Raw genomic sequence first — 22,894 nt, 5'->3', positions numbered from 1 at the left:
GTCGACACTGTCAACATGGGCTCGGCACACTATTTTATTCTCCCACCACCACACCCTAGTGGATGGTAGGGCATGACATACCACCTGTCAACACATGTTGGCAAAAAAAAAAAACCTTTTGACTGTCGACCTTCCCCATGTTGACCTAATACTTGTGTCAACCTAATGACCCTGTCGTCCTTCAGTCATGTCAAACTAGTGGTGTCGACCTAATGCTTGTAGACCAAGTGACTGTATCCGGTCTTTTTATAAAAAACGGGACTCCGATGCAATGGTGGTTACATCAAACTCTGATAAGCAAGGGCATACCAGTATGGAGGAAAATTGGGTGTCCCCCCAGGAAGGTAGGCAAGTCTCCCATGGCCTGCCGCACCACCATGGACCAAGCTTGTACAAGTGTCCCATTGATCAGTACAGTTTCCTGGTGCATCATAGTCGCATCACATTGCTCACACCAAGCATCTTGTGGCATATTGAGGCTAGTTGAATGAAGACACACACACGGTGCCCCCTCCCCACCAAGGTACTCCCTGATTCACAGAGTGACCAGGTTTTTGCTTTGGTTTCTGATGACGCACAGTCTCTGTATTGAACCAATATTCAAAAGAAAAAAAAAGCCACAGCTTATGCTACGGAACTTATGTATTGTCCACGCTACCGCCCATAATCTTCAGCAAAGTTGTGGAGAGCAGAGCGAGCCACCGAGCCCGAAGCATGGCGAGTGAAGCGAGCCTGCGAGGAGACAATGGTGCTGCACCATCGCTCGCTCGCCACAACTTTACTAAAAGGTAATATATGGTGGCGTGGACATAGGAGGGTGGCGTAGACCCTGGGTGGTGGCATGGACGCGGCTATTGTACCTGGAATAGATGAGGAAGTACCGGAGCATAAGTTCACTAGGATTCCGGGAGAGATGTATCAAATCTTGAGGAGAGAAAAATAGAGAGATAAAGCAGCAATCAGCTTCTAACTGTCACTTTACAGGCTGCGTTTGGAAAACAAAAAGTCAGTTGGGGGCTACTTGGTTGGCATGGTCTCTCTTTCCAAGCTTTGACACATCTCCCCCTCAGTGACATCATTGCTGTGCACAATCACAGCAAAAGCCACTGAGCCGCTACAACCTGACTGTAAGACGCAACAGCGTCACACCAACAGTACTACGGAGAGAAGCGGTGTTGGCCATCGGTAGAATGACGAGAAGCGCATGACCATGCAAAACTACAGTGCCTCAAATAGGGGGGGGGGGTTCCCCGGGGGCCCCAACAATCTGATGATAGGGAAAAGCGACGCGAGTAAGTAAAAGTAGAAAAACAAGAGAATCATGATCACAATTAGAGCGGACAAATCGGCCATTTAAAATTGGACAGGTGCGATGTATTACACCAGGATGCAATTAGTGCGGCTTCCTGCCGCATGCCGTCAGGTGTCGTTATGTACTAATTACAAAGCAGCATGTATATTTTATGTATGTCAGGATTAAACAGCTGACCTGATAACCCCATTCACCGCGGGGGCATTACAGAACACGGCCGAACGGGGTCTTGTCAGTGACTGACGTCTGCTCAGGCAGCTTAATGATGTACAAATGGATTCCTTCTAGGAAGTCTTACCACGCACTATCCCTTTATCCTGGGGCACTCGTGGATTATACAGGTTCTGGGGTTGGCTCACGTCAAGCCTGCATGTCACCAGCCACAGAATCTGCATTGTCCATGAGTGTCCCGGGAAAGGATGGTAAGCTGAATTCTAGGGCAACCTATAAAAATTGCAGCACTTTACAGAGCATATTTCAGCCACTCACACCAATTCCTGTGCCGGCGGAGCTTACAATCTATATTCCCTAGCATATGTACACACTAGGGTTCATGTTGGGAAGAAAGCAGTAAGCCTACCAGCATGGTTTTGCCGTGTGGGAGGACAGCAGCACACCTGGAGGAGACCCATGCAACCGTAGAAAACTTACATGGGTCATGACTGGGAATTGAATTCATGGTCTCACTTCAGGTCACTATGTCGACCCTATAAAAGGGTTGACATAGATTAAGTCCACCACTGAAGGTTGACAGGGCTTAAGTCAACACCTAAAATAGGTCAACATGGCTAAGATCGACAGGGTCGGAAAGCCGATCCTATAACCCATACTCCTGCGCAGATACGGTGTCGTGCTGGGTACACACTGGTCGATATATATTGGCTGGTCAACTGAACTGGTATATCGCTGGTCTGTCTGCCAGCAATAGGTCTGTTGACAGACATATTGCGTCATGATGCGTGTACAGACGAGCCAGTCGACCGACCAAACACACAACAGGACAAGCCGTCGGTGATTGACACTGCAACTAGGTGTCGCATGTAAATGCCGCCCACTTGTGACATCGGTCACGACTGATTGGTCGGTGTGTGAGCAGAATACACCGCCGCACCCGCCTGCAGATAGATCTTTCGCTAATCCAATAATACTCCTGCAATCTGAATGTACTGAATACATATTGATTCCGCATCATTTATAGGGTACATCAATACCTGGACTCATCTGGTAACGATGATATACAGTATTGACCCATTATATTATTAATATGGGTGGGCACATGTAACCGTACAAAAACTTTAAAGCACCTTCTGATTTTAAACCGTGTTACTGTATATACATATTTGTCTTTTATGTGGCACCAATAGACTAAGTTTAGATTACTATTGTTTTACATCTGTTGTTTAAAAAGGTGCGGCCCAGTGCCAATAGAATTTTATTTTATTTCATTTTAACCCCCTAATCCTATAATCATGTGGTGACATTTTGGTTGCCGACATGGTCTAAATGTTGGCATGACCATGTCGACATTATGACATACAGTACTTGCTTACTCTTCCAAATGGCTGTTTGATCGCACATGTGTAGGGGGACAGTCAATAAGCCAACCACAATTAGTGGACAGTCAAAAGGCCGACACAAGCATGGCAATGGTCGACACATGACATTTTTTAACCATCCAGATGACTAGTTCATACTTTAAAAAGGCATGTGGACTACTGGAGAATGGTAAAGTGTGCCAAGCGAAGTAAGGCGACATGGGAGGGTACGCGTTATACTCATTGGGGGGGCTATGTCGACAGATGTTGACATAGACACTGGAAACCATGAAAAACTTATGTCTACCTTCTCCTATTACCATGTTGATCTACTGCTTGCATTGTCCTTTTTACCATGTGGATGCCGACTTTTTCCAATGTCGACCTTTTCACTGTTGACCAATAGTGGAGGACCTAATGTCGACCTGCATACGGTTGAAGAAATAATCCACACCCTCTAAAAAATGGCTGAGGGGCTTCCGAAACTCAGCTGCTCGGAAGCACATGCAATTTTCCCGGTGCCTGTTCGTCACCTCCCACTTCCTAAGTAGCGTAGGCAGTCCTGCTGCTGATGACACACCCCTGCTTTACAATGCTATCCATTTCGGAATTATATAACACAAAAAGTAGCGGTCACCCCGTCATACACCTGCATCCGCCTATGTCACCCAACTCCCCGCTGTGCCAACCGTGCTGCCTTCTGCCGAAGGAGGCAGCCAGAAAGTCTGTATCGACATAATGACGACATACCCATTCTTAAAACTACATCTGTATTTACAATGCCTATAGAAATATACTGTGCGGAAGACTTTTGCAACTAAACTATTTTAAGGTCAAACGACATTTAAATCGCCATCACCTGAGTGTTAATAACCATGACAAAATGCAGTTAAGTAAATGTGGGCATCCGAACCTAATATCCAGCGATAAACAGATTACAGTACCATAGACAGTCCCATACAAATATATAGACACCTCCAAAAAGACGTTAATGTATTGCAGATCCCGGGCTGCAGGAATCTTCCCCAAACTCCTTGGACATAACTGCAATAACGGAGTATAAATAGGATAACATACAATGCAAGTTATGGGCCCCATACATCAGCAATTAATTGTGACAATCCTCCGATCTGGAGAGGATTGTCACAATTAATCTTTAATGTGTGGGTTCCCCCTTTTGGCGATCCCAATCAAAAATTAATAGTCGATTGCTGAATCAGATTTTTAAACATGTTTAATAATCTGGTATTATCTGCGGTTCCTTTTTATATGTGCGGGCGTTCCCGTCTCGTCTTCTTGTACTATTTAAATTATGAAAATTAGTGACAGCTGAAATGGCAATCGATTGAGGTGATGTTTGGCCACTTTCCAGCTATGAAGATGCAATCTGTTGATGGGAAAAATCTGCCGATCACTGAAACAAATCTTTAGTGTGTGGGCAAGTCAAATAGATCGGAGAAACAATTCATCTGGGGGGAAGAAAAAAAATCACTGGATCTGAGAAGCAATTAATTATGATCGCAGGTGTATGGGGCCCATTACCTTTAATGACTGAAAGCAGATCTCCAATCGGTCCATGTCTGCTCTGCAATCCTACCAATGAAAACACACTACACGCATATCCGCAGATCTCCTTGACAAGACTGATTAAACATTAAAAGGTGCCTTGGCAATCTTTCAGTGTTTGTTCACGCCGACTTATCGGTGTGTCTCTCTCCCTCCTGCGCCCTGGGCACGTAATGCCCAACGTGGGCACTGCCAGCTTGCCTAACAGCTGTTCAGCCCGGGCCCAGTGGGACACATGTCATCGGCTTCACCCATTGACTGACACTGTATAACCAGTTTGCATAATTCAGAGACAAGCGTATGCTCCTGTCACACACACACAGAGGCCTGTGACTGACGGCTCTCATTATGGATGTGTTAAATAAGCAGTGGATGTACCACATTCCATATACACTAGGCAAACTTTTCCTGGGGGTAAGGGATCCTATGTAGGTAGCACTGGCTGCAGATCCCGGCTGTATCCCAATAGTTGCGGCAGGCACACAGAGACACCCCCCTCCCGTTTTCCTGCATCCCTGATGAAGTGAATGAGAGATGTTTAGAGAACTTACAGTTTTCAGTGCCCTGGTCTTGCAGCAAGCACTCTGCCTGCAGATCCCGTATGTCCCAGCACAGCCCTTGTGGTTGGAAAGGCGGCAGTGTGTGGAGGTTTCTATTCCAGCAGGGTATGAAGAAGAGAAGGCGTGCCTTTGCAATCTCCACACGGATATGAGGAACTCACCTCAGGCAATTCTTTCTTGTGACTCAACCACATTGCAACGAAACACATCTACTCTGCCGTGACTCGAAAATCCTACGCAGCGACTTGTGTCCTTTATCTCGAGTGCTGCTCAGGAATCTTGTAAAAAAAGGTTATTTCTGCGCGATAAAGAGCAGAAAGCAACGACAGAGCTTAATGCGTTACTCCACAAACGGGGCATATGGGAGAATGTAATAGTGTGCCCACACAAACGTGTATAAAAATAACCGCACGCCACAACATGGGAAGCAACGTCTGATACATCGCGCAGCCCTGCAACATAATCGTTCAGGAATCAATGAAATGTAGCGTGTGCAAGCACTCACGGGTGTTCAACGGCCGCCTCGTTCTAAGTGGATTTATATTACATGGTCAGGCCTTGAGGGATTCAGTCCTGAAAATAAATAATAATGATAAATACGGGAGAAATGTGCTAAAGCCGGCCATACATTACAGATTGATTGTCCGGTCTGACTGGTTGGAACAAAATCCTGGTAATTAGGGAGGCCAATCCCGGGATTGGCGGGATCCCGGGATTTTGGCCTAATATCATCGGGATTTGAATCCCGGGATTGAAGCTTCCAATCCCGGGATTAGAACCCCCAGGCCAAAAAAACGCTGGGCAGCGTAGAATATGGGTCAGACGCTGCACGGCTGACTGCTTCTTACCCACGGTGCCGCTCTACCGGAGGAGTCGGGACAGTGCGCTGTACTGACAGGCATGGCGGCGCCCAGCCAGGCTGTGCAGCGTGACCCCTGACATTACGTCACGCTGCGCAGCCTGGCCGCCGCTATGCCTGTCAGTACAGCGCACTGTCCCAAACACAGAACGGCCGCCCGCTATGCCCCCCCCCCAGCCACCCGCCGGAGATATAGCAGCAGGACTGTTTCACTGTCACAGTAAATCAGGGGGGCTGGGGAGGATTGGCAGGGGGGGGGGGGGGTGTCAATCCCGGGATTGAGCATTTTTCAATCCCGAATCCAGGGATTGATAAAATGCCCCGGGATTGGCATCCCTACTGGTAATGGATGAGAGAAAATGACAGTTGACCATTTGCATTGAAATGCTGGAAAACCGACAAACTGTCACTCAAATATGACCAGGTTTTTGTTCCAACCAGCCAGATCGGACAATCAACGTGTAGATGTGTAGCCAGCTTTAGTCTGGAGGAAGGGATAGAGAGATAAAGTACCAGCCAAACCGCTCCTAACTGCCATTTTACAAATGGAGGCAGGTGTGTTTAGCCTGGTGAACAGATAAAGTGGAAGGTGAGCACGCACCAGCCATTCAGCTGTTTGAAAAATGACAGTTGGGAGTTGATTGGCTGGTGCAGTATCACCGTCTACTTTATCTCTTCATCTGGCTTAATACATGTTTGAAAATGGAACTGAGTACATCTCCCCCATATCTTTGGTCCCAAATGATAGGTTAAGAATCCCAGTACTAAATAAACCTAGGAATCCCACCTTTCACTCTAAGGGAACATATTTACATTATAACTAGCTAAAACCCTGTCAAAATGACGACTTGGCCCCTATCTGCTCCTACCTCCAATCTCTGTCTTTACAGCTCCCTCTCTCCATATTTGGTAAGTTTGAAACAGATCATTTTACTTTCACTTTCAGTTAAGGAGTAACTTCGCCCATCGGGTGGCCTCTAGTGGTCACTGGCAGTACTGCACCTCAAAAAAGGTGAGGAGTAGTTAAGCTTTCATATAGATATATAGATGCAGGATGGTTGTCATGTCTCCAACATGCACAGTGGAGCTCCTCCCAAGCTAACAGGGCAGTTAGGAGCTGACTGGCTGTTACTTTATCTCTCCCCACTTTTTCAGACACCTGGGCAACGGTTGCTAAGAGTCACCATTAACATTGCAAACGTTTTCATTTATCCCCCCTTTCTCACTATTATCTACAGAACAGATGTGTCAAGCTTCAAAAAGTGATAAAGTGCAAAGTGATAAAGAGCAAGCCAATCATGGGGTTTGTGGGTGTGACAGCTCAGGACATTGTCAATCCAAACCATCTACTAACAATTAGCCAGCCAATCAGCTCCCATTTTTCAAACCCAGCCTGTAACATGGCAGGTAGAAGTTGATTGGCTGGGTGTTTATCACTCTCCATTTCTTTAGTTTTTGAAGAGAGAGAGAGAAAAAGAGAGAGAGAGAGAGAGAGAGAGAGAGAGAGAGAGAGAGAGAGAGAGAGAGAGAGAAAAAGAGAGAGAAAAAAAAAAAAGAGAGAGAAAAAAAGAGAGAGAGAGAGAGAGAGAGAGAGAGAGAGAGAGAGAGAGAGAGAGAGAGAGAGAGAGACCTGGATCACCCCACCAGTCCATCGGCACCTAATATTTTTGATGGTCGACAGTCATTAGGTCTACACCATTAAGTCGGCATGGGAAAAGGTTGACATGGGAAAAGGCTGACATGGTTATAGGTCGAAAGGTCATTAGTTCGACAATGTATGTCGACAGTCAAAAGGTCAACATGGTTTTTTTTCACTGGTTTTTACCTGAATGTCAACACAGTCGACACGGACACAGTTTCAAGTGCACCGCATCCGCTCGCTATGCGTCAGGCACACTATTTTATTCTCCCTCCACGCCCTAGTGGATGGTAGGGCATGAAATACCATCTGTCGGCACATGTTTGCTAAAAAAAAAGTGAAAAACTCCATGTCGACCTTTTGACTGTTGACCTAGACATTGTCGAACTAATGACCTTTCAGCCTAGAAACATGTCGACCTTTTCCCATATCGACCTAGACCCATGTCGACCCAATGACTGTCGACCATCATGCTGTAGACCAGGCATGGCCAAAGTTGGCCCTCCAGATGTTGTGAAACTACACATCCCAGCATGCTTTGCCACTGTTTTGCTATTAAAGAATGCTAAAACTATTGCAAAGCATGCTGGGATGTGTAGTTTCAAAACATCTGGAGGGCCAACGTTGGACATGCCTGCTGTAGACCAAATGGCCGCATCCCTTACTTCATAACTGTAGCCTATACAGAAATTAATGTTATCTTTAAGTACAAAGCACGACAACATCATTGAAAGTCTACACAAAAATGTAGACATCAGAGAGAGACAGAGACAACATACTGATGGACAAGGTGATATGTCAACGGAGTATTCGGCTTACACAGAAGCTGAACCTTTTGCAAGATGCTAACTGTATCATGCCTATACCCCTATCACATTATATTAGTGGTATTGCCTGGTACATGCAAGGTGGCGATTGGAGGGGACAAGAATGTTGTTCTACAAAGCAAACAATGTCAGGTATTTATTTCCTCGCTGGCATTTATCACCCAGGTTCTGAAAGAGACAGATACTGCAGTTTATGGCCTTCAGCAAAGGCCCGAGGTGTAAAGCAGACCGGCCGGTCGGATCGGAATTCTCCAAACGCAACACGGGAGGGTGTGGGGATCCCGGCCTCTCCGGCATTATGTCTGCAATGAAATATCACCTCACAGGAGATATATATGAAATAATGACATGTGTGTACGTAATAAAAGAAAGAAAGAAAGAAAGAAAGAAAAAAAGAAAGAAAGAGAGAGAGAGACATTCAATCCGCCCCTAACTGCCATGTTACATGCTGCATTTGAAAAATTATTTGCTGGGTGGTTGGTACTTCATCTCCCGACACATGATCACGTCCGGAGGACAATTGGTTTTGTTACACCTACAGTGCGAGGCGGAAATGCTCTAACGAATTGGATTAGAACCGAAATTCCATTCGCCGGCCGCAAGCGAAAGTCTAACGTGAGTATCAGCTGTTGTTCCGAGTCGCACTGATCTCTGAGGCTGTATCACCCCAGCCCTCTGTCTGCCAGAGTAGTGATCATCACTAACTGCTACCCCATCACCAACATCTGGCCCTTATTCATTTGTTCTCAAAATTGGTAAAACCATGCTGCACTGCAGCTGGGGCAGATGTAACATGTATAGAGAGAGTTAGATTTGGGTGAGTTATTTTGTTTGTGTGCAAGGTAAATACTGGCTGCATTATTTTTACACTGTAATATAGATCTCACTTTGAAGTAAAACCCCACCCAAATGTAACTCTCTCTGCACATGCTACATCTGCCCCACCTGCAGTGCACATGGGGCCTTATTCTAGTTCACTCTCTGACAAAATCCTTCTTAGATGGACAAAACCATGTGCACTGCAGGTGGGGCAGATGTTACTTGTGCAGAGAGAATTAGATTTGGGTGGGGTTTTACTTCAAAGTGAGATCTATATTGCAGTGTAAAAATAATGCAGCCAGTATTTACCCTGCACAGAAACAAAATAACTCACCCAAATGTAACTCTCTCTGCAAATGTTACATCTGCCCCACCTGCAGTGCACATGGTTTTGCCCATTTTGAGAACAAATTTGTACTGCGATCAGATCTGAATAATGGCCTATGTGCAAGAGATATGACTCAGCCGCCTGCTTAGCATACGCACAGAATATACGGTAACTATGGCAATAAGATAAGTACACATTCTCTTACGTGCAGACACCCAGTAACGCATCTGTGATGGGTAAGGAGAGACGAAAGATGCATTGGGCACAGGATGGCCCAGGGAAACACTAAGTTGTGAGATATATCTATATATATATATATATATCTCACAACTAGCACAACATTAATGTACATAGCAAAGCTTAACGTTGTCATTTCCAAGGGCAACGAAGGGTGCGTACATGTTAGACAATATTTGAAGTTATTACTATTACCGATAATGATGTGGTGACATTTTTGTGCATATTGTCTAGTGCAGGGGTAGCCAACTCCAGTCCGCGAGAGCTACCAACAGTTAAAGTTTTCCATGTCTCCTCACAGAATCATACCTCCCAACTGTCCCAATTACCGCGGGAACGTCCCGGTATTTGGGACGTTCCCGCATCCTGCCCGGGCCGCCATTGTCCCGCGGTGAGTACCCCCCCCCCCCCCAAGCATGAAGAGAATAGACGCTGTGCACACAGCGTCTATTCAGAGACGCAAAGCGGCGAAAACCGAGGGCGCGGCCTTAGGACGAATCAACCCACGAGCCCACGCCCCCTTTTCATAGGCCACTCCGCGCACGGGTCCCAATTCAGGGGGGAGCCAAAGTCGGGAGGTGTGCAGAATCACAAGTGAAATAATTAGCACCACATGTGGATCTTTTAAAATGTGTCAGTCAGTAATGTCAGTAAAGTGCACCTGTGTACCAGTGAGGTGAACTGGAAAACGTGAGCTGTTGGTAGCTCTCCAGGACTGGAGTTGGCTACCCTTGGTCTAGTGTGTATGCACTGATCTGGTAAGGCTAGCAAAGGGCTTGCACAGTAGCAATGCACCGTACTGCCATGAGTTGTAGTTTTAAAACTACATCCCAAGCTGAGTCAGGCCAATTTTATTAATGATGGACGCTCACGCGGGTTGATCGATCAAAAAAAAAAAATTTGATTAAATATCAAGTGTCAGCAAATAATTCCTGCTGCCGACGGGGGGAGTACAGTATAACGTGATGGCGGCATAGAATGTGGAAGAATTTGGATCGGGAACATTGAGGATTGCCAACCCATCGAGAAAGAGTACACTATAAATACAAATATTATTATTATTTTCGAGGCTTCAACAAGCTTTAAAATGACCACTTCCTCCAAGTAAGCTTATAATTAGCTGTTCCATTTGCCAGCTCACAAGTCATTTGTTGCATCATTATTCCGCCACTGTTATTACACCTACAGGAACATCCTACACTCGCACTTTAAAGTGGATACAGTAAGTCCTTTTGAAATTGCAGATTTACGATGTTTGTCGTTATTGAGAACAGAAATATGACCTTGTGCTTGAGGCTGATCGACGCGATAATGTACAGCGATGGTAATTGTGGAGCACAGAGCATTTGCTAAATGAGAGCTGCAGGAACTGACCTTGTGAGCTGTACAGGAGCACGGACCACAATGTGCAAGACTGGTAACGGGGTTGATAAAAGACCCTTGAAACCACGCACCAAACACACCGTCCCTTCACCTTTCCCTCAGGTATCCCCTAGCTCCCTTCACCTATTCCTGAGGTCTCCCCTGCGCAGTGCCAGATTAAGGTCTAAATGGGCCTGGAGCTGAAAATGATCAAGGGCCTATTATGTGCAATAATAGGGGTTGTGGCCAACACCTAATAATATGGGGGGGGGGGAGGGGGACGTGACCCGTGTTCTGTTTGGGTGGTCTGCTCATGGGTGTGTCTTTATTTGTGTAAATACTTTCAACTAATTATATATGCCTGGAAAAGGCAGGGGGCTGGCATAGGAAAAATGCAGGGAGATATATTGGTGGGTGCCCTCCAAAGGTGCACCCGCAGGATGCCAATGTCCTAAGATACTTGTGGGGTGAGGTGGCACTGCAGTCATAAAAAAATACTGAAAGCCGAAACTTGGTACACAACATTTCAGCACCTTTTATGTGGTCACCTAAGTTTACCACACCATATACCCCTTATACATATCATGCAACACAATAGTAACCCCCTTATTGTACTTGCCTCTTACACATTATGCCACATGGAATGAGCCAAAATTCACACTGACTGAGCCAAACTTCACGTTATGCCACACAGATTAAGGCAAAATTCACACTTTGACACATGGATTGAGCCAAAATACACACTATACCAAACAAAGGGGCAGATGTATTATAGCAGCGCTTATGGTGCCGTTATAATACTTCATGCTTCGACTCATTAGCGAGGCGAAGCAGGAGGGAAGACCGACAAGATGTATTAACATCTTGTCTGCCGAAGCGGGGGGAGTGCTAACTCCCCCCTCCGGCGATGTCTCCTCCTGGAGATAGCGCATCAGTTTACACTGATGCGCTGTCTCCTCCCCCGGCCGACTGGACATGTGCTACTCACGCAACATCCCCAGCGCAGCCCAGAGCTAACAGCAGGGACAGAGCTAATAAAAATTATTCTACATAAGTGCTGCTTACCTACATGCTCATTGCCAGGGGTTCCATGCTCATTGCCAAGTGGGATTACATGCTCATTGCCAAGGGGGAATACATGCTCGCGGTAACTGGGGGACAGCCGCCACTGGGCAGAAATGACAGCCGGGCAGAGAGCAGGGGGCTGTATTCAGAGCACTTCAGGTTCTGGCTATTTGAAATAATACCCCTTTCACACCAGAAAATGCAGGGACTGGCCCCTTTTACACCAGCCTAGTCCCTGCATATTCTGGTGTGAGAGGGAGAACCCCCCCCCCCCCCTTTAAAAAAAAAACAGCTATATCTTCGGAACCAACTGGCCCATGTACAGGAGACCAGTATCATATTGAAGAACTTTTAAGTGGGCTTCAAATGATTTTGCTATTGTGAAACTGGGCTGTTTGGTTCCAGAGAAATCTGTCCTCAAACAACATGAACAGCCATGAAATTACATTTCAGAAATTAAAAAATTGGTTTACCCGGAATATCTCTAGAACCAATGAACCCATATGGACCAGTCTGGTATCAGATTGAAGGCCCAGCGATTTGGATTCGACTGAGATCAACCTCGAGCTTCTGTGATGCTGGAGGGGGACCTGGCAGCCATTGGAACCAGGTGGGGGTCTGAATTAGCGTGTCCATGTTATGGGGAAAAAGTTTCAGGTTTGCCTGGCGGTATCTCTGGTTCCCGGTGGGCTAGCGACGCGCGGCCGGGCTCGTTGGAAAGCCCTGGCCCTCAGCTACAAAATGGGCCTATTTGTAGAGTGGGCCTGGAGCTGTAGCTCCATCAGGTCCATTGTTAATCTGGTCCTGCCCCTGCGTCCAGTAACCCATCCCTTAGGTCTCCCCAGGATCCTTTCACCCATCTCTGTGGTCTCTCCAGGGTCCTGTCACCTATCCCTGTGGTCTCCCCTGGGTCCCATCACTTATACCTCAGGTGTCCCTGGAAAGCTGCCGCCGATTGGCTGGTAACTCATGCACATGTGTGCTGGCAGTCTACCTATACGCATATAAATGCAACTCCGCAGATACAAAGCACTGCACACATGTTCTACAGTGACATACTGTAAGCAGCGACCTCTACACTTAGCAGTGGAACAATAACTGGCCACTTGACTTAGTGGAGTCTCCGTACAGCCTTGGAAAAGAAATCCTGACTGACAAAACCTAGTAGTTTCCCAAAGCAACTAATCCGCATCTCTTACATTTCATGTGCTAAATAAACAACAGAGGGTGGATGGTACATTTAGAGATCGTTGGCTAAGGATTAGCTTTCAAGTGTAGCTGCCACCCGAGAGGGAAGATGTACCGCAACTGACGCCATCTCAAAGTCCTTCACAATTGTTTATTTATATGCAGCAGTGGCACAAAAAGAAGAAATATCGGCTCCAAGTGTTGACCTATGGCTACGCAGACCGGCCGCAGTAGTGACACTGGCGCCATATCTCAAGTACATGATCGCAGCTGAAGGCATATACACGCCATGGCAAACTCTCGTGTTGGCACTCCCAAGTTAAAACCCCCCCAAACGTTCCCTTACTGTCAATCACGTATAACCTTGGTGAAAGTGCTATGGCGGCACGTGCACTGTCTGCTGATAATCGCTTCATTGCGAAAACGTTGGCATTGGTACAAACATCAGTTATACACGTTTAAAAAAATCGCAAAAATAACCAGTTTTAGTGCCGAGTGGCAGTGCACAAACTTAATAACTCAGGTCGACCAACCAGTCATTTTGAGCCAGATTCTAAAAAGGATTGAACCCGGATCGTTAGGTGTATGATGGGCGATACGATTCTGCTCTTCAGTCTTAGTCATCCGGAAGACTAGACAAGAGTATATTTATTTTAAAGAAACTTTTTTGCATTTGTACACATCAGTTTTTTAGCATCTTTTTACTTAATAAGTATTACTTATCATGGTCTACAAAATACTTAATTGAACAAAATAAAGGTCTAAGCCAAGGATGGAGATAAAGTCAACGGAGATAAAGTATACCTTTCAACTGTCCCGATTCCAGTGGAACAGTCCCGCTAATTGTCCTGATGTGCCCATACACTTATGCGATTGGCCGAGGCCGCTGAGACTGAGAGCTCTCTCAGCCAATCAGCGGCCTCACATTCAGGCGGCCACTGATTGGCTGAGAGAGCTCTCTCTCTCAGCGGCTTCAGCCAATCAGAGGGCCGTCCAGTTTTTCAAGTCATCTGCTGCTGCCGCCGCCGAGTCCCGCCGCCTGAAAGCTCCACCGCTCTGGTCCCCAGCTCCCACTAAGGTACCGGCTCCCGCTACTTTTCCGCCGCCGCCGGTCCCCATCCCTGCCCCGCTACCGCTAAAGTACCGGCTCCCGCTCCTCGTCCGCCGCCGTCGGCTCCGGTCCCCATCCCTGCCCCGCTCCCGCACCTGATTGCATTCGTGGTTAAAAACCACATGCGATTGCTCATAATATTTATCGATGTGACATTCGACGGCGTGCCTGCGCATCGCGTCGAATGTCAGCTTAAAAATGCATGCAATATCTGACATATGTATGGGCAGCATCAGTGTTGGGGGGTAGTTGATTGAGCCTGTGATCACCACTGCTCTGCACTCGGCATTTATTATACCCCTTTCACACCAGCCAAAATTCCCGGGGAAATTTGCTGCTAGCTAGCAGGGTTGCTCCCGCGACCAGTCCAGGTTACTGGCTGGTGTGAAAGGAACTTACCCAGGCAGCGGGTGGGGGGTCCAGACGGCGGGGACCCGGGCAGTGGCAGCTGAGCGCTTGTAGCGCTATTTGCCAGGCAGCGGGCGAGAAGCGCTGCTGGATTTCAAAACATATTGAAAAGTTTGGCCGGATGCTCTCAGCTAATCAGCGTCCGGCCAGTCTTCAATATGTTTTCAAATTTAGCAGTGCTTCCCGCCCAGCTGCCTTGCAAATAACGCTACAAGCGCCCAGCCACCACTGCCCGGATCCCTGCAGTCTGGACCCCACTGATTGCCACCCACTGACTGGACACCGCTGCCCCCCTCACACCATAAAATGCAGGGACTAGGGTGGTGTGAAAGGGGCCAACCCAGGAATGTCCCTGCTTGATCCAGTGATCATTTTCCTGCTTCCTAATCTCTCTAACTGAATAGCACCAGACACTTTACATGGGAGAAGGGACAACCCATAGCTTATTGAATCTCCCCCATAATTGTGTGTTCTGTGGGTGTTACTGTATTACGTGTATGAAGCATGTCAACCCACACTAGTCTACATAAAAGCTGACACGTCCCTGTCTGTTGCAACTCTGGTCTCCAGCGGTTTAAGGATTAAAGCAATTTAGATGTAAACTGGACACATTCAATATATTTTTTATCTGGAGCTTTTCGCTCTGTCAGTAAAGGAAAAGTGATTGTGACATAACAGAATGTTCCCCTGAATCACAAATGTGAAGTGATCAAGTCACGGACTTGAATGAAATAGTGACAGAAATGCAGACTGTAGTCATTGCAATAATTACTAATAGCAGAAGATAAAACGCAGATACAAAATAAACATGTTGCATTATCACATATACCATTACAGTATGTATTATTTTACCCATTATAATCCAAACTGAAGGATAACTGCTGCCATGATTTAATATTGGTTAGCTAAATTCGTTTGTAAGGTAGTATCGCTATAAAAAAATAAAAAGCGTTTCAGGTTATTTTATGGAGATCTGTAAACAAAAATAATGCCATTCTGACTGCTACCGCTGACCAGTATCATAACTGGTGTTTCTGTGAGCCCTGTGCTGGCCACGCCTATCACCGTGCCCAGTGACAGAATGTGGAATATAGGAGCGGGGGCCGGAGGCAGCGATAATTACAGAACATGTGGTAGAGAATTTAGGCTGAATGGGGATATTTTGGGGGTACAGGATGACTCGAGAATTTCCCCCCACATTTAAAGGGGTCCATTTATTAGCATTATTTTTCACTAAAATAATGAGGGAAAAGGTTGTTTAGTATCACTGGGATGTTTTAAATTACTTTTGGAACAGTTGTCATGAAGAACTGCTCCAATTCTTCTAATTTGCATTTTTTTTTTAAACAAGCAGATCACATTTCCAATAATTTGAATGGGAAATGTGATCTGGAAAAATGTACTTCAAAATCTTAAGCTGTGTACACACGGAGCAATATGACCGCTGGCAATACATTGCTAGTAATATATTGCTCAGCAATCATATTGCTCAGTGTCTCGTTTTTATCAGTGACCAGAGATGGTCGCTGATGAAAATGACACTGCCGGGAGAAGAGGCAGGGGAAGTTGCATGCTCCTCCGACCAGCGACCATTAGGGGGCTGAAACGGGAGCGTGCACTCAGAGATTTATCATCGGTGCGCACTCCAATCGCTGGCAATATGGTCGCTCAGCGACCATATTGCCAGTGATTATAGCCCGTTATACCGCTTTCAGACAGCAGCGGGCGATTAACCAAGTAATTAGCAGCAATTACCCGGCATTTAAAACACTGGGTTATTCGGCCGCCACCATCAGACCCCCCTTCCCACAGGACAGCAAATCTCCTGGTCTTAAATTTAGACCTGGAGATTTGATATATTACACTGGGTTTTCTACTGTGTGAAAGGGTCGATCCGGTTCTTAAACTCCGGATCTCCGACCCTGGTCTTGCAGGGTCGGATACCCGGAGTTTAAGATCCGGATCGACCCTTTCACACATAGTAAGGACCCGTGAATTTAATGAAATTCCTGGGTGAAACTGCTTAACCCGGGAATTTCATTTTCTGTGCGATAGGGGTATAACATTTTTTTTTTCAAAAACTGTGCAAACAAAAATCTGCTTCAGCTGGAAAATCACCAGGGCTCAAATGTAACTGATACCCCTTTTAGACAGAAAAATCCCAAAAACCCAGGTATTTCCCGGACACAAAAACCCGGGTACAACTAGGCAGCAAGGGGCGGACCCCCTTTCACACAGGAGCAAAAACCCGGGTATTTCCCGTGTCGACCCCTTTCACACAGAAGCCGGATTTTCCTGCAAAACTGTGTGTCATAAGAAAAGGACAGTTTTAAAGGCACACAGAGATGAGGTCATCAAAAGTGGGTGGTGACTGCTCACTGCATTGCATTAACCATGGCATGACACAAGGATATGTTGTAAACAAGTTTTATTGTTTTTATATGCTGGAAGGTACATGTTACCTCACATGGCTGTCAGTATATTTGCAATGTTTGAGTACACTGTGGCATCTTTGACTGTCCCAGTCATCTGCCGATATCCTCCTCCCCTCTCACTGCCAGCAGCTCTCACCTCTTGCTTCTACCAGTGGGCCATGCTATCCTTTTTTCAGCTCCCTAATGACCTCAGAGGCCAGCTCCATTGCCATGCCCTCCCAGCCAATCAGAGAAGCCTATCCTCACAACCAATCAGCCAGCACCCCACCAGGAGAGCCAATTAGTGCCTAACAATGTGTAATAATCCCAAAAACCCGGGTCATTTCCTTTCAGACAGCCGGCGACCCGGGTTTTTGGAATACAGACCCGGGAAAAACCCAGGTAAATACCTGGGTCGAAGTCCCGGAACTTTAGACCCGTGTTGACCCTTTCAGACAGAAGAAAAAACGGGGTCGACACGGCAAGAGCAGGGAAATTCCCAGGTCTTTTTTTCTGTCTGAAAGGGGTATCAGAGGCTTCTTCAGCGCAGAGAAAGCATCGCAGGGCCAGGGCCAGTGTGATCGGGTATGTGTGGCTGACGGACACAAACCCTGATCACTGTGTAATAAATATATAATAAATAAAATAAAAATCACACCTACTCAGGTTCGGTGATCGCTGCTGGTCTTTGTGGGTCCCTGCTGTTCTGACAACTGGTGCAGTAAAGTGACTCTGCAAAGGGACAGCTCACTTCACAGCACCGGTGGTCACAATCAGTAAGATCGATGGTGGTTTGGGGATCTAGGGTGCGTTATAGGGGTGGGAGTGTCATTGCGACAGGGAGCAGAACACAAAGACTTTACCATGACTGATGGAATCTACCTTTAAATATATCACTAAAAAAAAAGTAACAATCCCCTTTAAAAAGTCTATGAAATTAACTTCAAAGAACTTCAAAGCACAAGGGACACTGGTTAAAAGCTAACTGGGTCGTCGCTATGCCCACCCTACCTCGCCGATGAAGGAAAGGTTTTGTTCTGTAACTTCTAAGGGGATGTTCTTGAGTTAATGCCACTTTAATGCCAACGTACCGTACATCATCTTCTCGTCCCTTTAATTTCCCACTTTCAAAATTTTATTTCCTTTCCTTTCTACGCTCCCTTTCCATTCCCGTTCCCCATTGTTCTGTATTCCCCGCATCCTGTGCTTTTCCCTCGTGGTGATTACATCTTGGCTTTCATTATTCTTCCTTTTATCTTGTTTCAATAGTCATTCAGAGAATCCGAACAATCAGGTTTTTTTTTTTTTCAGTTCAATTTCTGCAGATCCTTTTCCTTTTAAGTCCTATTCACGGCACAGTGCGAGATTGTGTCTCTCGGGATAATAAGGAGTCAGAGCAAACACTGCCTTGAAAATGACAGGAGAAATTGCAGCCGGATACGTAGTCACATTCGCATTCAGAACTTGACAAGGATGAAAAATGACAAATCCATCAGTTCAACCTGCGCAGCAAAGACTTGTGCTACTGGCCCTATATATAGCTCTGGAGAAGATCAGGGGCGCTACGGCAACAAGTTCGAAGGGAAACGATTTCCTTTTATCTCGCTGGAAGATGAAAAAAAAAAAAGTGGAAATCCTTTTTCGGTTTGAACGTAAAAGCCAAACAGTTATGTATCATGCAAGGGCGTTTATAGGCGTAGATGGAGGGGCCGATGTCAGTAAGTACGGGTAACAAACGCCTGGAAGTGCTGGGTAAGAAATAATCACGCTACAAGCTGGTGAATAAAAAATAAAAAAAAGGTGTAAAGTAAAAGTGTGCACACGCTAAAAAGGTACCCCATAGACTAGTTGGATCTCACCCGATCCAAAATCGCCTGTCCGACCTAACTCTGCCCCCCCAGTGGCGGGGAACGGGATTACATGCAATAAATCGCATGTGAAAATCACAGCATGCGATGCTGCTGCTCGGGAAGGTACCCGGCGACTCAGGGGTGACTGGTGGCCATACACTATTACGATACATCGAGGTAGGTGCCCATACACTAGTAAGATTTATCTTCAGATCTGGCTGGTTGTCACTCATCCATAACCATGTTTTTGTTCCAGTTTGTCAGTTTTCCAGCATTTCCAAGCAAATGGTCAACTGTCATTTGCTCTCATCCATAACCATGTTTTTGTTCCAACCAGCCAGATCTGAAGACAAATCTGCGTGTGTATGGCCACCTTTAGACTTTGTTTTACAGAGGTCCACATATGTAGGCCAATCGGTAGATTTTCGAAAACTTTTAAAAAGATAAAAGGTGCTGCTTCAATCAACCAATCAGAGTCTACCTAACCCTAACCTATTATGTTGAAAGCTAGATTCTAATTGGTTTCCTATCCAAAAAGTTTCAGTAAATCTACCCTTAAGCTCTAATAAAAGTATAGGTATTTAGCATCCCTATAAACCATAAAACAGCACCGTTACTTAACCATTGAGTGTAAAGCGTGTAAGTTGTACTCACTGTTACACACACTGGTAGATGGAATGGTAAAGTTTACCAGCTGGTGAGTATGTAGCTACTGAGCAGCAGGTTGCTGGAATAGCAGTTATATCGCAGGAGACTTGGGCCTCGCCGTCTCCTTTTGCGACTCTTACAAAGTTTTAAGCTGACTTCACACATGCTCAGTAGTAGACACAGCGGCCATCTTGGTACAGGGAATGAAACTTCCCTGGAGGAACAGCAACATAGCGGTTAACTTATTAAGATAGGAGTTCTATGGAAGATGAAATGTTGCCCACAGCCAACACTTCTTATTTAGTTAGAACCTTCTAGAAGATAAAAGATAAAATCTGATTGGCTTCTATAGGCAACATCCCAGCTTCAACAGAACGCTTATCTTAGTAAATTGACCCTATAGAGTCTACAAAGTAGTGCACTGAACTTTCTACACCCCTCAGTAGAAAGCTCAGATGAGGGAAGTGGCGTCTACTAGGAAGTGGCGTCTACTCCTCTGGGAATCTTTGGGGACACAATAAAAATCAGTAGAAGTCCCAGTAGGGCTGTCAGGCATGCTATAAATACTGCAAATGGAATGATCAAGGGATGTATTCAATAGAGATGTGTAGATGTGTAGACTCGGATTCCAGAGATCCGAGCCCCCATGAACGTCATCATTCCAAGCCCGGTTCCGAGCAGCGCTCGGAAATTCCCGCCTGACTCGGTCCGTCCGCGTGGTCAGAACGACATCTCCCGGTGATTTTGCGAGGCTTTAAATAGCGGCTGCTGCGCCCGCCATCTTCACTCCAGTCTAGTAGTGGGTTGGGAGAGGGGGTGTTGTTGGTTGAACGCAATATTTTTTATTCGCTGGGGCTGCCTCTCAGTGCTGCTGTGTAGTCTAACTGTGTACTTGTAGTACTACTGTCTCCTCTGTGCGGTCTACCTCTGGTGTGCTGTGCTGTAATTATTTTATTCGCTGGGGCTGTCTCCCTCAGTGCTGCTTTGTACTCTGTTCTCCTCTCTGCTTAGGGTGGGCTCTCCCTAGCAAGGAGGACCGTCTAACTGTGTACCTGTAGTACTACTGTCTCCTCTGTGCTGGGGCCTACCTCTGGTGCTGTGATATATATTATATAAATAATTAATTATATTATATATATATATAGTCCACTGGTGCTGCCTGCACTGAATCTGCCAGTATTATTTAGTTACTCAGTCCACTGTTGCCACTGGCAGTGCTACTGCCTACCTAGTGTACCTACCTAGTACATACTAGGCTGCTATATCTAATTTAATTAAAAAATAATACTTGTGCTGTGTGGGACTGTAAAGAATAATTCCATGCTGCTGGTGCACTGACGTGTGCCACTTGCTTGGCAGTGGCACTCAGTGGTCACCACAAAAGGTAGTTATATTACACACCACCAGTAGCTTTATGCAGTGCACCAGCAGAATTTATAATAAAATTATTATAAATTCTGCTGGTGCACTGCATAAAGCTACTGGTGGTGTGTAATATAACTACCTTTTGTGGTGACCACTGGCAGTGCTACTGCCTGCCTGCCTACCTACCAAGCTGCTATATTATTAATACTTAATTGAATTATATATAGTCCACTGGTGCTGCCTGCACTGAATACTGTGAATAGAAGTTGCCAGTATTATTTACTCAGTCCACTGTTGCCACTGGCAGTGTTACTGCCTAAGTGTACCTACCTAGTAGTACAACTACATACTAGGCTGCTATATCTAATTTAATTAAAAAATAATACTTGTGCTGTGTGGGACTGTAAAAAATAATTCCATGCTGCTGGTGCACTGACGTGTGCCACGGCCAAGCAGTACCTAGTAATAAAATTAATTATTATAAATTCTGCTGGTGCACAATACTAGTATTGCTGACGAATCTACCTGTCTCGTGCCTAGTACTGTCTCATCTACCTGTGCCTAGTACTGCCGTATCTACCGCTGCAGTGCCACTCCTACATGAGCCACGTGTTTGTGCCGCACACTTGTGTGGCTTAGCATAGTTATCCAGCTAACCTCGGTGCAACCTTTTTCCCTAAAAAAACAATATTGTGAGGTGTGAGGTGTTCAGAATAGATTGGAAATGAGTGAAAATGAATGTTATTGAGGTTAATATAGTGTAGGAGCAAAAAAAAACCTGAAATTCTGCGATTTTAGCAGTTTTTATGCTTTTTTAACAAAAAAATCAGAACCCAAAACCCAAGAAATCCAAACACAAAACACTTAGGAGTTGTTTTGGCAAAACCCATTAGAATCCAAAACCTCAAGGTAATCAGAACCCTAAACCCGAAAAGTGGCTGGTGCACATCCCTATTATTCAATCCCGAATCCGACCCGTTGGGACGTTCCTGACAGTCGGATTCAAAGCCGTTTTCAACCCATTCCAACTGTAACTTGACAGTTGGTATTCAATGTTCCAACTGTCGAGCGGCTGTTTCCGACAATTCAGATTGTCTTCAATACGGTCACATATGGCAGCATTGAACAGGCAAGTGGCACTATTTCTGCCGGCAGAGAGTGTAACAGATTGAACCCCCCCCCCTAAATACTGTATCTTGAGGGTTGAATTTACTGAAAAATTGACATTGGGAACGAGCCTACTGTAGAAGGATTTTTACTTTGATTTTCTCCACATACAGTAATTGCCATAAATAAGACGGTGGTTAGATGGATTATTTTGCAAAAAGAAAGGTTGATCTGTCCAAGCAACATGCGCTCCTTCAGTCGTACGCAGAGATGCGTTTTATTTGCGTAGGACGCTGCAATCTCCCACATTTGCGCGCTCTAGGTTGTTTTAAAGCAGTTTAAACCTTCCCAATCAATTGTCTTAGTTTAGAAACCCCCCCCCCCCCCCCCGAAAAAAAGAGGGAAAGAACGCAAGCGAGACAAACAGGTCGGAGCTGAAAAACCAACACAGACTGGAATTTTCTTGTTATTGCAAATTCATGCTCAAACCCACTCATTTTAAATTTTTGTATTTAAAAAGTTAACAATGCTAAAAATCTATTTATGCTCTGATATTTTGCTAAAGTAACATCATATAGATTTTTTTTTTTATTATTATTATTATAACGGTAAACTTGATGATGATGAAAGAAAAAATATTTTGCAATGTTTTTGAAAATGCTCTTTTCAACTCAAAAGACTTTAATATTCGAAC

General features: G+C 45.6%; 1 protein-coding gene across 4 annotated transcripts in view; it reads right to left on the bottom strand.

Moving 5' to 3' along the window:
• The window catches only part of RAB27B (RAB27B, member RAS oncogene family), a 163,291-nt gene that overhangs the window by 49,162 nt on the left and 91,235 nt on the right, over positions 1-22,894 (bottom strand). The window contains exon 1 of one of the 4 annotated variants that reach the window (XM_083155208.1): positions 4,965-5,109. The exons of the other annotated variants lie outside the window; for them this stretch is intronic. The gene's annotated coding sequence lies outside the window, so the exon portion shown is untranslated. Of the gene's footprint in view, positions 1-4,964; positions 5,110-22,894 lie in introns of those variants that run through there. 4 annotated transcript variants of the gene reach the window in all.

The sequence above is a fragment of the Crinia signifera genome, chromosome 1 (genome assembly GCF_055691185.1).
Source record: "Crinia signifera chromosome 1, ASM5569118v1, whole genome shotgun sequence".
In the NCBI taxonomy this organism is placed as follows: Eukaryota; Metazoa; Chordata; class Amphibia; order Anura; family Myobatrachidae; genus Crinia; species Crinia signifera.
The sequence above is the reverse complement of the archived record's forward strand: the minus strand, read 5'-3'. Positions and strand labels throughout refer to the sequence as shown.